The sequence below is a fragment of the Pinus tabuliformis genome, chromosome X, assembly GCF_031772625.1.
Source record: "Pinus tabuliformis cultivar Carrire ecotype Pingquan chromosome X, CPIR1, whole genome shotgun sequence".
NCBI lineage: Eukaryota > Viridiplantae > Streptophyta > Pinopsida > Pinales > Pinaceae > Pinus > Pinus tabuliformis.
In genome coordinates this window covers 368,501,337-368,506,096 of record NC_142308.1, presented here as the reverse complement: position 1 = coordinate 368,506,096, position 4,760 = coordinate 368,501,337, and positions in this window count along the sequence as shown.

Sequence of the window (4,760 nt, the reverse complement as noted above, 5' to 3'; positions counted from 1 at the left end):
GTTTTGCTTATGATCATAATCGTTCTGACTTTGTACATGTCTTTGTAGCTTGTCACATTTCTTACTAACAGTGCACTTCAGAATAGTCTTTAAGTCTGGTTATGCTCGAGCTTCTTAGTGTAGTTTTTGCATCAAGTGGTGATTTGAGACTTGCTTCCTCTGTTGAACTTTAGTTTTCAATTTCAGTTGTTTATGCTTTTATTTAGTGAGATTTGTTTATTGCTTAAGATAGTTTAGATATCAGTTCTTCATGCTATATGATGATATCTTTGGAGCCTTTAGCTTAACCCTGTTTTAGAAGTTAATTGGCGAGCTATTATGATTATAGGTGAAGTAATTGATTTTGCTTTCATTAGTATGCAAGTAGATAGTTTAGATGTCAGTTCTTTCATGCTATATGATGATATTTCTGGAGTCTTTAGCTTAACCCCATTTTAGAAGTTAATTGACGAAATATTGTGATTATAGATGAAGTAATTGACTTTGCTTTCATTAGTGTGCAATTTAGATGTCATTCTTTTCATGCCATATGATGATATTTCCGGAGTCTTTGGCTTAACCCCATTTTAGAAGTTAATTGACGAAATATTTTGATTATGGGTGAAATCATTGACTAGTTTCCAGTTTCTTTACTTTTTGGTTTTGAGTGCAGCAGTTTATTAGATTTCAATTCTGCAATTAGGATGGACATCAGAGATAGTAACCTCATTTTCAGTACTTCATTTTTAGTTTGGTTTACATAGATGCATGTTTACACTCTTATTCAAGCTCTGATTTTGTAGACAACATGTTTTGAGATCTTTTAAGTTGTAATTTTGGAAAGTGTCATAAGAAGCATAAACCTTGTCTTCAATTCTATATCCACACTTGATCTTTAAAAGTATTCTTAAAACTTTAGACTAGGGTTTCCATTGCATTAAAACACTTTAGGAGACCAACAAGAACAAAACCCCAAAACAAGATAAAACTGAAAACAGTGAGGTAAGAAAAGGGTTGTCTAGCACATATAGTGCACTAAACTTCATCAATTTATGATTCCCGGATTGATAACTTATGTAGCAATTTAGGACACACTAAATTGACTAAACAATCCCCCCAAGGAAAATTTAGGTTGGAGGACCATGAAGTCCATGGGATACTTGCAAGAATATGCATATATCACCACATCTTTTGGCATCCCTTTTAGCTTAGTAGTAGACCTATCATCTAATTGAAGTAAAGTGGGAGTTTCTCTAAGATCTGAAAGTCCCAGGGTTTCCATGGTTTCTCATGTCATTACATTGATAGTAGCACCCAAGTCAATCAATTTGTTTTGGATAAAAATATTATTGATTTGCACGTTGACTACCGGGCTACTAGGTCTAGAATATTTCACTGTATCATAAGATCTGATAGTTTTCCCATGACATTAATGGTTTGGGGATTTTTCCTCTTCTAACAAAGTTTCCTCAAACAAAGTTTTATTACTACCTTAGAATAGATTAGGATGTCTCAATTGCTTGAAACAATGGAATTTCAAACCGCACATTCTTGAGTTCTTCCAAGAAACCGAATTCGGGATGGGTTAAAGATTTCTCTAGATTTAGCCTCTCATGATAAGGTGGTCCTTAGAGATCAAGGTTCTTAGGTTTGGCCCACAATGGTTCAAGAGACATTTCTTGCTTGGATTATTCATTTGTAATTTCCTCATTAAGGTCTTAAATGTGTACCAAAGGGTGTTGTTTGGATAGTGTCTTCCCTGATCAAAGGTGGATGTTATGGAAATCTAGGGGGAAAATAGCATAAGTAGGGTAAGTTTCCATCCCATTAGCTTATGTTGGCTAAATGGGTCTAATATTATTATGGTTAGTAACAAGTTGTGCAGGTAACTAAGGTCGTGGAGAGGCAACTGTGGGTGCTTGCACAGGTGGAGAAGGGATAAGTTGCATGGGTGACTGCATGAAGGGTTGTTCAAGCCCCTCATACTTTGGGTTTCTACATTCTTGTTGCCAAACTTACAAAGGAGTGGTTATCCCATGGTTGAGAAGCTAAGCTCCACGATTGAGAAGAGTACTACATAGAAGGATTAGACCAACAAGAATTGAAATATTGAGATAGGTCTTAGGCCATACCTTGTGGTTTTTGGGACCAAAGTCATTTCTAGGACACAAATATTAGTTGTCCTAGTTCCTACGCTTCTTGATACATAACGTTTAGCTCTGTTATAGAGGGAAAACTATTTGTAGAATGATCTTTGCTACAAATGGAAATCAATTCAATCCATTTGGCAATCCTCTAGTGGGTGATTTCTTCTACATTTTGAGCAAAAAATTGCAAGTGTTAGTTCTTCCTCTTCTTTCTTCTTCTTCGCCTGCAAAGTATCTATTTGAGAATTCAATATGTTCAAGAGATCAATTTTGAATTTTTCTTTCCAATTTCTTCTCTAGTAACACCTTGGCCAAAAATCTTGTCTATTCTAGCAAATGTGTCTCAAGGTCCCCTAACAGATTTGGATGTTCCTCTAGAATACCATAGATAAAGTTCCTAAATCGCTTCGATGGTATGCTATGAAATATATCCTCCACTCATGAGGCTCAAGAGTTTAATGCAATCATCTTTGATTCCTTGTAACAACAACGCTTGAAGTGTTTCTGGAGGCAAATTCATTTATTCTAACCGTTGCAAATAATAACAAAATCTCTCAACATATTCTTCAAAGATTTCATCTTCATATTGAGTCATTTGGAAGACTTGTTCTCTTTGTTCCTTGTCCTTAAAATAGTCTTGATATTTCTTTAGAAATGTCTCCTTCATTTGTGTCCATGTTCTCATGATCCCTTCCTCCAAACCCATGAACCAACATAATGCTACCCTCTTGAGAGTGTAAATGAATAACTTTACCTTATGTGCATCTGAAACATAATAATAAATCTTGCAAAGGAAATCGAATTCAAAAAGAAAGGTATTTGGGTCTTCCTTTGAGAGATCGTGAAAATTGGGGAAGGTCAAGTGTAGGATGTTTTTAATTTTTGGTCGTTCTTAAATTCCTTGATGGGGATTTTGAAGGATGATGTCTACTCCTTAATTTCAAGTACCATATTTCCTAGGACTTTGCTTTCCTCTTCGAAGGGAGTCTTGGGAGATTCACAAAAGTTCATTTTTGTATGGATTTTCTCACCGGAAAGGTCTTCTGGAAACAAAGTAGTAGAAGAAGGTTGCACACACTCATATTCCACTTCAATGAATTCAATTAGTTATTTTGTTAATGAACTACAGGTGTTAAATAATGTGGCTAGTTGTGTCCTCCTTCACTTGATCTTACGCTACCATTATGGGGATATTTTTGACAAATATTCCATGTTGGTCTCTACTCCTAAGCTTCTAGTAACTCATTTTGTAAATTGCTTGAAAAAGTAAATGGCCAAAATAATTAAGCTCTAGAAAAGAAGGAATCTACAAATAAATTCACACATAAATGAACACAACACTAACTATACTATTAACAATTCTCTAGCAATGGTGCCAAAAGTTATAAGACTCTTAATTATCCTTCTAATTTCTTAGGAAGACAACCAAAAGTGTGCTCATTTGATTTTCAACCTAGCATTTATTTAGAACTTCCAAACTGTCGTGCACCTTATATGATAGTGTAATTTGTTATGAGTCTTGAGGTTGTTGTATTCTAAATATTATTACAGTGAAAGATAAGGATGCTTTCCGAATTCAACACTAATTAAAACATTCCACACTTGGAAAGAAAGTAAACCACACTTGCATGAAAGTAAACACTCTCACAAGAAAGTAAACACACTAGCAGCTATGAGGCGACTTGCTCTAGTTTAGTAATATTCTTGTTTGTTGCAACAATTTATGCAATATCACGTGCTTATGATGCAATGGAATGACAAAAAAATCAACTCACAAATAAAGTGCACATGTCAAGATATCAAATTCACACAATTCTCAATCATTAAATTGTTATTGTGCTTAAAATTGAGCAAAAATGACTTTCAAGCGAATTACGTCAACAGGAGTTGCAACAATAGCTGAAATTCCTAAAAACATACAAATATGTATAAAACCCTCATGTCAAACCCTCATGAAGTCACTATTAATTTCCCCAGGTATTTGGCCCGAAGTGTAATTTTAGATTTTGACATGGTTGCTCCCTTCAAGGTTTGCAAATATTGTACTTACTTGGTGTTTACGCATTTCACTTCAACACGATTAATGTGGACTGAAACTCTATATCTAGGATGGACCCCCGAGAGTTATGTCCAATATATTGATTGTTTCTCTTTTTACCTCTGGGTCAAATTATTAGGGGAAACCTCTGATAGGATATCAGAGGAGGCTAGAATATTTTTGTGGTTGACTAGAGAGGATAACATTTGGATTAATATTTATGGTTTCGAGAAGGATCCTTATCGTCTCCTAAAATTTATCACTCCATATATCTTTGCACACAAGGTGTTAAGACAATGACTTTATGCAAATGACTTTCATTTTGTTTCTAAAAATAAAAAAGGCACTTTTTAGTTTTCCTTATGAAGCTTTTTTCATTGATTGCTAGACATAAAACAACGATTGACATAATTGAAAATTAATTGTTATCCTTTGGTTTGGAAAAAGATGTTTGCTAGAAATATGATCTACATGGTATTATTTCTAGTCTCGTGAAACAAGCTAGTTTGTTTTCTTATGTTCATGAATCCATACTGGAGATTAAACAGTTAGATAATGTATTTCCTTTGCCTCGAAATAGAAAAAATTAAGCAGAT